The following is a 12,237-nucleotide window of genomic DNA, read 5'->3' on the forward strand; positions in this document are numbered from 1 at the left end:
TACCTATTATATATTCCTAAATGTTACTTAGTCGAGTTCCTGCTGTGGCACCATGGGTTAAGAATTCAACTGCAGCAGCTTGGGTCACTGTGGAGGTGTCTCTTCCATCCCTGGCCCAGCACAGTGGGTTAAAGGATCTAGCATTGCTGCAGCTGCAGAGTAGGTTGCAGCTACAGATCAAATTTAATTTTCGGCCTGGGAACTTCCATACACCATGCGCATAGCCTTAAAAAAAGTTACTTAATAAAATATTGCAAAAGGTAAGGGAGGTGAATTCCTGCCGTGGCTCAGTGGAAACAAATCTGACTAGCATACATGAGGACACAGGTTCGATCCCTGTCCTCATTCAGTGGGTTAAAGATCCTACATTGCTATGAGTTGTGGTGTAGGCCGACAGCTGTGGCTCTGATTCTATCCCTAGCCTAGGAACCTCCATATGGCATGGCTGCTGCCCTAAAAAGACAAAAGACAAAAAAAAAAAAAAAAAAAAAAAAGTAAGTGAGAATTTTTCCATTTATTTTTATCGCTACCTCCTCCTTCCTCACTACCCTCACTTGACTTTATATTGCCAAACTGATTTTCAAAGTGAGCATACAACCCAAGGTCTCAAGAAGAAATATAACTAGATTCCCTAAATCCTAGAAATGCACACTTTTACTGAAGATAGAGAATAATAAGCCCCTAGATACACATAAATACATAACACAAATACACAAAGAATTCCAGAAGTGTTCATTTAGCTATTCAACTATTTGTGTAGCCATTTAAAAATGTGGAAAAATCAATGCTATGCTATGAAATGGTCTTAAGAAAGGTAAACATATATCCAACAGTCCCTTAATTGAACAAAACACCATGACCCAAATTCAGAATAAATTAGGTATTAGTAGAGTTAATTGAATGTTTTTTGTTTTTTTTTTCTTTTTTCTTTTATTTTAGGTCCTAAATGGAACAGAATCATCTTGCTTCCTTTATATTTAGCAAGTCTATAATTCACTTCCATTGTTTTTTTAGCTTATGGACATTATCCATTAAGAATAAAACATGTATAACTAATCACAGGGAAATGGCAATCAAAACCACAGTGAGATATCACCTCACCTTGCTGAAAGGCTACTATGAAAAAAACAAGAAATAACAAGAGTCGGCAAGGATGTGGAGAAAAGAGTATCCTTGTACAGTGTTGGTGGAAACATAAACTGGTGCAGGCACTATGGAAAAAATAAAAAATAGAATATACGATCCACCAATTCTACTCCTGGGTATTTACTGGAAGAAAACAAAGATATTAACTTGAAAACAAAGATATGTTTATTGCAGCACTACAGTAGCTAAGATATAGAAAGCAAATTAAGTGTCCATTTACGAATGAATAAAGAAAATGTGGTACACACACACACACACACAATGGAATATTATTTAATGATAAAAAGAAAGAAATCTTGTTATTTGAGATAGCATAGGTGGACCTTAAGAGCATTATGCTAAGTGCAGTAACTGACAGAGAAAGACAAATATTGCATGATCTCACTTATATGTAGTATCTAAAAACAAAACTAAACAACAAAACAAAATAAAAATGAAAAACAAGCTTATAGGTAGAGAAGAGACTGATGGTTGCTAGGGGTGAACAAAATGGGTGAAGGAGGTTAAGTACAAAATTCCAGCTATAATATGAATAATTTATGAGAGACGTAATGTATAGTATGGTGACTATAGTTAAAACTATTATATTGTATATTTGAAAGTTGCTAAGAGAGAAGCTCTAAAAATTTTTATCACACAAAAAATCAGTAATTGTATAATAATGGATGTTAACTAGACTTATTGAGCTGGTCATCTTCCAATATACACAAATATCAAAATCTGATATATTAGATTATATACCTGAAACTAACATAATGTTTTTTCGTCAATTATATCTCAAAAAAGTAATAAGAGCATTTGTAGATTATTAAACTAAAATTTAGAATAGCTTTGTATTTATCTATGGTTTTAAATAATATCCCACAAAAATAAATTAGTATATTCAAAGAAACTATTCTGTTATCTTATTAAAACTTTAACATCACATCAAAGTCCTCTTTCTTTTTGTTGTTCATAATACTCCTTTATTATCCTTTTTTAAAATTTTATTGGAGTATAGTTGTCTTACAATGTTATGTTAGTTCCAGGTATACAGCGAAGTGTATCAGTTATATACATATTATATTATATATATATATATATATGCATTTTTTCTCTTTCAAACTACAACTCAAAGAAAATATTATCTTTTTGAAATGAGTTGAAAATCTTAAAGAGGACATAGTTTCCACATCTAAGTTATCGAAATAATGTTAGCAGTAGCTACTTTGACTCCCAAGTGTGATAAGAGTCAGCACTTAATGTCAAGGTCATCAGGCTGAAGGATAGTGTTGATTCATTTATTGAGTTTATTGGGTAAATGTACTTGATCTTGTTTCAGTCAAGAGGTAGTTAGTTGATTATATACCTTTTTAATTTTTTAAGAGAATCCCTGAAAGCCTTTATTTCTAGAAAAAAATACATTTATTACTGCCTGGTAGTCTGTGTACTGAAATGTAAGCCATGGATTAAGACACAACAAACAGCAAAGGGTAATAAGGAAGAGGTTTCATATTCTACTGGCAGTGGAGCTCCCACGGGGAATTCGCACAAGCCAAGCAAACAATATAAGATAAGCTCTAGGGCTCTTTATCTTAGGTAACATGTTTAACATGGGGATGCTTTCATGGGTGAGGATGAAGCGTTTTATTTCATTATTTATTGTCTGATTATCTATGGGAACATCAATTTAATACAAACAAAACAAAACAAAAGCCAGGACTCTTGACCATTTACAAGACTTTGCCAAACTTGATGTGGAAAGCAGAAATGGGAAAGGGAGTGGCATTTTTCTCAAGTGGCCTGCGCCTCTGGAGATTATTCAAACTCCTGTTCGAAAAAGAGATTACATGAGAGCCATCAAGAAGTAGAAAGATCTCAGAGCTTAGAGCAAAGCGAGGGGTTTACAAGTGACTTTACTAAAGAGATGGGATCTGAGCTGTACCTTAAAAAAACAAATAGGATTTTATCAGAGTAACCAAGAGAAGTGCTCAGAAGCAGAGAGAACGGGAGGAAACTAAGGAAAGTCCTAATCAGAAAATGAATTAGCGATTTTCTAACTTCAAGGACAGGACCCACTATGATATTTCTCATAAAAAGTGCTACTGACCTTTCACATGAGAGTATTTTTCCATCTTTGGTCTAAGATGTTCAACAACATCCCTAACTTTTTTTTTTTTTTTTTTTTTGGTCTTTTTTTTTGTGTGTCTTTTTAGCGCCACACTTGTGGCATATGGAGGGTCCCAGGCTAGGGGTCTAACTGGAGCTGAAGCCTCTGGCCCATACCACAGACACAGCAACACTGGATCCCAGTCACGTCTGTGACCTACACCACAGCTCACAGCAATACCGGACCCTTAACCCAGCCAGCGAGGCCAGGGATTGAACCCACGTCCCATGGATACCAGTCAGGTTCATTAACCACTGAGCCACGACAGAAACTCCGGCTAACTTCTAACCACTAAACAGATCCCCTCTTATTCTTTTTTTTATGGAGAAAACTGAAAATTCCATTACATGTTTTCAAATGCTCCAGAATGGTGAGGAAGCCTTTCCCACATGCAACCACTGGGTCAAGGATTCAATGAAATTTACTCTTCAATAGAGTGTAATAGAATGGGGGGGGCATTAAGTGCACTATAGTAGAAAGGGTTACCTTTATAGTAGAAAAGGTAATAAAGGATCTTCTCATGACAGACTCTTATTGACCATCGAATTTTAGAGCTGACAGAGATCTGATCAAGCACAGTCGCAGTAATTTTCAAATTTCATATTTTATTGGCACATCCAGGGAAGAAAGCTTATAAATCACACACCCAGCTTCATGGAAATTAAAGACCAGAGAACCTAAAAAACTTATCGAATTAAGGATGTGTGCTGTAACTAAAATGAGGAGTTATAAGAGATTTTTGAGAAGGGACAACTTAATTAAATTAAACCAGAAAGATTGTACTAATTCAGAAAAACACATTTCCTCCTTAAATAATCAAACAAATAGAAAACGTTTCCCTACCTTTCTTTGTTAATTGAAAACTGGAGCAATAAAAAAATCCCTAAAATGGATTTCCATACCTAAAGAAACTAATGGTATCAACACAGTTTTTCCATAACAATTTCTTAGATAATTAAACACCTTGTTTATTTTTAATTTTCTTTTTAATGGCTGTACCCATGGCATCTGGAAGTTTCCAGGCCAGGGGTTGAATCTGAGATGCAATTGCAACCTACAGCACAGCTGCAGCAATGCCAGACCCTTTAACCCACTGTGCTGGGCCATGGATCAAACCCACACCTCCACAGTGACTTGAATCACAGCAATCAGATTTTTAACACACTGTGCCACAGGGAGAACTCCTATTTTTAAATCTGTATGTGCAATATTTACATATAGTTCATCCCTCGAAAATGTCCTATGTCTACCCTACACCATGGCTGGGACAATTACCTACAAAATGCAGAATATGGATTACAAGTATTGCCTCTGCTCCCTTCAATAGCTGCTATCATTCTCATATTTGTGGCCATAAGAATTAGTGCTATAGGCTAGATCTTAATACATTTTTATAGTTCCTTCAACATATGTGCCCTCCTCAGAACTCAACTTTTGCCTCAGCTTTTGAGTCTGAACATTCTTCTGATTTCAGAAACTTCCCCAGACTCAGATAAAAAGCTCTTATTCTTTCAGAGTTCCCATTGTGGCTCAGTGAGTTAAGAAAATGACTAGTATCCATGAGGATGTGGATTTGATCCATGGTCATGCTCAGTGGGTTAAGGATCTGGCATTGCCGCAAGCTGAGGTATAGATCACAGATGTAACTAGAACGGGCGTAGCTGTGGCTGTGGCATAGGCCAGTCAGTAGCTGCAGTTCTGATTCAACCCATAGCCTGAGAACTTCTATATGCTGCAGGTGCCCAGCCCTAAAAAAGACCAAAAGAAAAAAGAAAAAAAAAAGAAAGAAAGAAAGAAAAAAGAAAAAAAAAATATTTTCTTTTTATTTTGTCCTGAGAACAGATAGACCCCACCATGACTAGTCCTCTGTCATGAAAAGGTAAAAGGACAACGCAGTTCTATTCACACACAGTTCACAGGAATGTTTACATTCCCTGACAAAAGTTGAGTAAGATGGAAATTAATAAGAGAATAATGATACTTGTAAGTAAATGCTTTTGAAAGCAGTCTGGCTTTCTGCAGAATTTAAAACAGAGGTCAAAAGCCTAATACGATCCACAAATATGCATGGGTTGCCCAGTGTGCAGTTTAGATGTAAATGCATTTAGACTGTGATAAGTTTGCTACAGTCTCCACCATCCCATATTACATTATTCTGGGCAACTTCATAAATCCATGTTCCTGTACACGTAGGCATTTTCAGTTACTGCCAGAGTATTTAAGTGCATGGACTTTGGTGTCAGAGAGGTTGATTCAAGACTGTGCTCTGCAAGCAACGTTCTAGCTATAAGATGTTATATCAGCTGTCTGGTCAAGTCACTCAAGATGGTTGTACACTTGCTCTCTATACAACCCCTGCTCCACCAGTGCTGCTTCACCTACACCCCACTCATAGGACTGACCTTCCTACATTCTTACCCTGGTGCCAGCTAGTGACTGTTCTAAACTTTAGATCAGAGCAATCTCTACCGTGATAGCTTATCAAAAGGGTGGTGATGGGCAAGCTCGCTGCTAGTTTCCCCAATAACCAATAAGCCAACCTGATGTCAGTTCTCCCTATAACTGGTAACTTCCTCTTCCCCCTGATGGATAGGTGAGAGAGAGACTGCCACAATGTCCTACCCTCTATCTGCCACACACAGCAGGGTGTCGCTCGGGGACCTTACATCAGACACGTAAAATCCCCCATCCATTAAACCAATGATGTGTCTGTTGCTGACTCCAGGCTCTTTCTTTCACATGGAAGCTGGGCAAGGGCAGGGCTTAGAGTGTTATATGTGGAGTACTCCTAACACCAGCTAAAACTGCATCGTACAGTTACTGTGAGCATCAACTTAGATAAGGCATGTAAAGTACTTAGCACATGCTCTAGCATATAGTAATTAATAAATGTTACTTCTAATTATTCTTTAGTAAATGAACCCCTGCTGCTAATGACATTGTGTTAGAGTAGAGAACACGAATAAAGTACTTTGCCTAAAAGCAGTACCACCTGGGCATAATTTCATGAACATAATTTTATGTAGACTGCTTTAATGGAAACTGACATTAGGGAAGTGAATTTTAGTAAATGACAGAACTATAATAAGATTTCCTTAGATTGGTTTTTAAATGGGCTACATTGCACAGAAACAATTCTGGCCATTAGTTCCAAAGCAATGTAGTTTCCAGCCATGTGTTCCATACATCATTTTTTGCAGGTATGTAACTCCATAAGCTGAGTGTTTAAGAAATGAAGACAGAGAATCCAAGGATGAGATGACTGCTATGGAAAAAAAAAAGAAAAAGAAAAAAAAAAAAAAGAGAGAGAGAAGGGAGGCTTACCTAGAGTTTTATAAAAATGGGATGTTTCCTAGGTCCTCTTAGCTTTCACATTATTTGTTGAAAAAAGAACTCAAAACTTAAAACCTCCTTTTACCGAAGAGAAATATACAGGCTAAGAATGTTTTGTTGTTTGGTATATTCAAAAAAAACAAAAGAGATTAATAATGCATTGACAGGGTTAAATAAAAAAGGGAAACTTTACCTTGTAAAAATCAAAAAATGTTCTGTTAACTGAGAAGTAGATTAGAATGTTCAAAGTGCTTGGGGACCGAGCACTCTGTAAAGTCTGATTTATACTGCAGGCATCGTAATGCCTACCTACTTCAGAATGACAAATAGTACCAAGTTGAAGTCGCAGCGGCAGCCCCAGAGCAGTCACGGCAAATGTCTTCCATCTTAATAGCTGAGCCTGTGCCATTCTGTACACTTAAAATTCCGAGCATTTAACACTTCTTGTTGCATCTAAATCCAGATACAAAACCCTTCAAATCAAACTATTTACCTCAACTGAAATCTGCCTTGAATAATTCATAAGAAGGGAGAAAGATGGCAGTAAAGAAAGCCAAAGAGAGTTTTAATGAACTCTAGAGTTTCAAAAATAATGGCATAGAAGCTATTACAGCTTTCCCCCTTACCCCGTAAAAAAGAGGATCAGTCTCTCTGACAAGCAATACTCCCAGAAAACAGGAGGAGCAGTACAGGGTTCAGCTTTCTGCTTGTCTGTGATTGATATACAAACAGCACCACTCAGATCCTTTACTAGGAGAGCTCTTTTTGAATGTGTGAACAGTTGAGAAAGCATCTAAAGGATGCACATTCACCTGTTTTATTCTTACATTGTTTCCTAAAATTCCAACGGTATCTGCAGACTCAGTTAAACAGAAACTATGACAATCAATAAACGCAGTGGCTCTAACCTGCTTTTGTGCTGCTTTGCTACCTTTGAAGACTTAGTTGGTGTGATAGGTAGAGTTAGCAGTTATGTTTCCCTGGAAGTAATAAAAAAAAGGTTTCATATTCTGCTCCACTAGATAAGCATATCTGCAGTGACTCATCCGGTGAATGAATTTAGGATTCTAATTAAATCACCAAAATAGAGGCCTTTTGACAGTGTTATTACTGGGTAAATTTGTATTTGTTTCCTATCGCTGCTGTAACAAATCACCATACAGTTGGTGACTTAAAACAATGTAAAATTATTCTCTACAGTTTTGGAGGCCAGAAACCCAAAATGAGAGTTACAGAGCTAAAATTAAAATTGAAGCAGTCCTGCATTCCTGTGGAGACTCCTAAGCATTCATTTCCTTGCTCCTAGAGGCTGCCCACATTCCTTGGCTGGAGCCCCTTGGTTTTCAAAGCATTTAACTCCAACCTCTACTTCATACCATCTTCTTCTGGCCCTGATCTTGCTGCTTCCCTCTTTAAAAGACTCTATGATAACATGGAGCCCCTATTGGATAATTCAGGATTATCTTCCTATCTCAGGATCCTTAATTTAATTTTATCAGCAAAGGCCCTTTGCCATGTATGGTGACCCATTCATGGGGGCTGGGGGAGCTCCCTGGGGAGTCATTATTCTACCTATAGCAAGGTCATACTAAGTTAATTGCTTAATGGAAATATATTTATAAATTAGGTATTAGGCCCCATGTGGCTTGATTATGAGCAAAAGCAGAAAAAAATCTCAATAATTGTAATGTGACCATTTTTTTTTCGAAGTAACATTTTCTAAAACTATAATTCACAAAATTGTATAAAACTTACAGACTTTTAAATAGGTAAATTTCTCAGTTGCTACTCTCTGTTAATTAAGAATAACTGGATATTTCAATATAGATAAGATTAAACTATCTATATCCAAGCAATTTTCATTAACTTTTTAATATGTTTTTCATTTCCCCTTCTGGTCTGCCAGTGCTTAGACACCTAGAACTTGAAACATAAGTAATTGATTTTTAGTATTTATTAAAATGAATAAGTATATGGATGAAACTATTTCAGATGGCTATATGGTAAAGACAAAATTGTAATCTTTACACATTTTTAAAGCAAAGGAATATTTCTTTATGAAATAGTAAATGTACAGCTGATGCTCAATAAACTTTTAAGAACTATATAAACACCTTTTCAGACAAGCCTCATTACAAATACATGTTAGTATTTTTTAAAGAAATTCTTAATAAAACAAATCAATCTCAATGATGGAAAAATTTTCAAATAAAAATGATCCAAAATGTTGTTCTTTTAACAGCTGCACCTGCAGCATATGGAAGTTCCTGGGCTAGGGGTCAAATCCGAGCTTCAGTTGTGACCTCCACCACAGCCACAGCAACACTGGATCTGAGCCCATCTGCAAACTTCGCTGCAGTTTATGGCCACACCGGATTCTTAACCCATTGAGTGAGGCCAGGGATCAAACCTACCTACTCACAGATACAATGTCAATTCCTTAACCCATTGAGCCACAATGGAAATGCCCATAAATATTAGTCTTAACTTCAAGTAGCATCTTGAAATGGGATCTAATCTAGATGCATATGACAAGTTCAAACATGATTCTAACGATTTGTTGAATTTATGAACAGTAATAATTGCTATCAAAGCACAAGAGAAATGTTTTAACTGATAACCTGTGCAACAAAACAATATGTTAAATAAAATGGTTATTTTAAAGCTTTAAAAATACACTTTAAAATTTTAAATAATTTTTAAGCCAACTTCCAAATTATATGTGATCATATCAAGGGTTGCAACCTTATCTGTAAGAGCATTTTAACAAATGAACTATAAATTAAAATTAGTCTAATTATTAAACTTATGTATCTGGGAAAAGATAAATGAGGTAGCTTCTTTGAAGGTATATTTAATTTCTAAATATTTCACTCTTAATACTTCTCATTTTAGGAATTTTTACCAAAACCAACGTTTTTATTTCACTATCAATCTTAAAAGGAAAGACAATGAATTTAAACAAAATAGTTTATCCTCACAAAAATGTCCTCCAGGAGTTCCCATCATGGCTCAGAAGTTAATGAACCTGACTAGCATCCATGAGGACATGGTTCGAGCTCTGGCCTCACTGATCGGCCGTAGCCATGAGCCGAGGTGTATGTAGGTTGTAGACATGGCTCAGATCTCAAGTTGCTGTGGCTGTGGCCATAGGCCAGCAGCTACAGCTCCAATTGGATCCCTAGCCTGGGACCCTCCACATGCCATGGTGCAGCCCTAAAAAAAGACAAAGACAAAAAAACAAAAAACACCTCCATTACTTCAAGCTCCCATGTGCACATTAAAGTCTGTTGATATTTTTAAGGAACATCAATGATGATGTGAGTATTTGTGATGTGTTAAATATTTTTCAACAGAAAAATAATAAAAGTCATTGATTTGAATTTCCATTGTAATTTAAAGAAAATGCAAATGCTGATGGTAAATTACTTCGTTTACAGATTACACTGAAGATTTTTGGAATTAATTATACTGTCATTTCTTCTTACAAAAGAAAACAAACATAAATATCTGATCACAGAAATCCTCAAATATTTTCAACTCAAAATTCAAGTTACTGAAAATAACCCCACTGCACAATTCATTAATTAAATACAAAGGAAATTATACTTTTAAATAATTGTATTTTTTTTAATTGGAAAAGATGGAAATTGGGTATTGAGGAAGTGGTTGCAGTGAAAATGGAATATCCTAGACATGACAGCAAAGATAGAAACAAAGAATACATAGAGCATAACTCTCTACTATGTGCATGAGTCTGTTTAAATATATCAAATATTTTAAAAATTATTAAATAAAATAATAATACCACTTTAAAAAGTGAGCTTATGATAAACATCTAAAGGAATACACATTAAGTGTGGACAGTGGCTGTCTATGGACTATGATGATTTTTTAAAATTTTCTTTATATCTTGAGTGTCTGAATATTCTGCCAGGAACATGCTATTACTTTAACAAGCAGAACTAAGCAATGTTGATTTTTCTTTACAAAATATATTTTGTTTTAATCTATGAGCCAAAGCAAAGATGAACTTAGTTTCATTTTGCTTTCCAAGGAGAAAAATTAGAAAATGCTATGCCTGACTTTTTAAAAACAGTACTTTCTATTTGTATATGTAGCTGAAAGAACTGTTCACTTAGGAAATAAAGAATTAAACCTACTTTTATATTTTTTGTGGAAATTCTTTATACAAAATTGTGAATTATAAAGTATATTTTATTAAGTGTTGAAATCCATAAACAAAAAATTTATCTTTAGTAAATAAGCATCATATTTATATTCAGTTAAGATTTCACCACAGCGTATTGATAAACATTGCATATTTAAAACTCTTAAGAAAAAAATCTGATCAAGTTGTTATATGCTTATTTTAATCACTAACATATTTTATTCAAAAGATAGGAAGTATTTCTTTGTAGAAGGGAATAAATTACAATTCAACCTGAGGGGTTGCTCTTAGATTTGTTTTAATATTGAGCAGCGACAGAAATGACAGTTTTTACTCTAAGGATCCTGATTATATTATTGCTAAAGCATCTGACTCATGTTTAACGAAATTTATAAAAGAAGAACCTTAAGGCACAAAAATGTATAACTGCACTTCATTTTCAGTTTGTTTCATGCTTATTTTCATGAATTTCTATGAAAGTAAGTAGTTAAATGATATTAATACCATTAGTGCACTTATAACTACTATCATTTTCAAGAAGAATAGTTATGAATATTATTTTTCTAGTTAAAATCTAACTACTTAAAATCATTCCATAATTATAGGATACCCATGCCATTAATAATTCTGCTTTCCTGCCTTTCTATATCTTCCTTCCTTCCCTTTTCCTGTTTCCTTTTTCTTTCTTTCTTTCCTTCTATCTTTCTTTCTTTATTTTCTTTCTATTCTTTTCTTTTTCTTTCTATTCTTTCTTTCTTTTCTTTTTCTCTTTTCTTTCTTTATTCCTTCTTTCTTTCCTTCCTTCCTTTCATAAACAATTTGTTTTGCATGGATTAAAATATACCTTAAATTTACTCAGTTTTGCACAACAATTTTCAGATGGATTATAATCTAACAAGCATGTTGAAAAGAGAGTGACCTGCAAACTTGAAACCATGCTATACAGGGAACATTTATAGAAGCAGAGAGGCCTAGAATGTGCAGGAGAGGGGAAAAAAATGGAGGCAACTCATATCCTGTCTTCTGATGTAAATTAAAGACAAGGCTGGCATTGGGATGTGAATCTGACTTGATTAGTAAGACTCAAGTTTTTCACCTATGTTCAACAGAAAGAAACTTCAGAGGGCTGGATGTCAGGTCAGATAAGATTTATACGCAGATAAAAAATAATTAATATTCATTAAATGTTTACTATTTGTCAGGTACCAAGCTCAAAGCTTTACATGTATTATTGTATTTAATTTTCATGACCACTTTATCAGGTGCCAGGAAACTAATACTTAAAGAGTTTAATAAATTCCAGACATATAGCTAGTTAAGTGGTAGAATTAGAAGTTTAAAAGAGTCAGATGGATAAATCTCCCACACTTATGCACTATTCTGCAACATGAGAAAGAATTAAAGTACTTGCTGGATGGCTTCTTGACAGATTAAGCCT

General features: G+C 35.0%; 1 protein-coding gene across 31 annotated transcripts in view; it reads right to left on the reverse strand.

Moving 5' to 3' along the window:
- The window catches only part of RALYL (RALY RNA binding protein like), a 765,932-nt gene that overhangs the window by 550,583 nt on the left and 203,112 nt on the right, over window positions 1-12,237 (reverse strand). The gene's annotated exons all lie outside the window — the stretch shown is intronic.

This window comes from Sus scrofa, chromosome 4, assembly GCF_054392235.1.
Source record: "Sus scrofa isolate SSC_HxYL_T2T_F1_AM1 chromosome 4, Sscrofa_HxYL_maternal_Yorkshire_Landrace_v2.0, whole genome shotgun sequence".
NCBI classification, from domain to species: Eukaryota; Metazoa; Chordata; class Mammalia; order Artiodactyla; family Suidae; genus Sus; species Sus scrofa.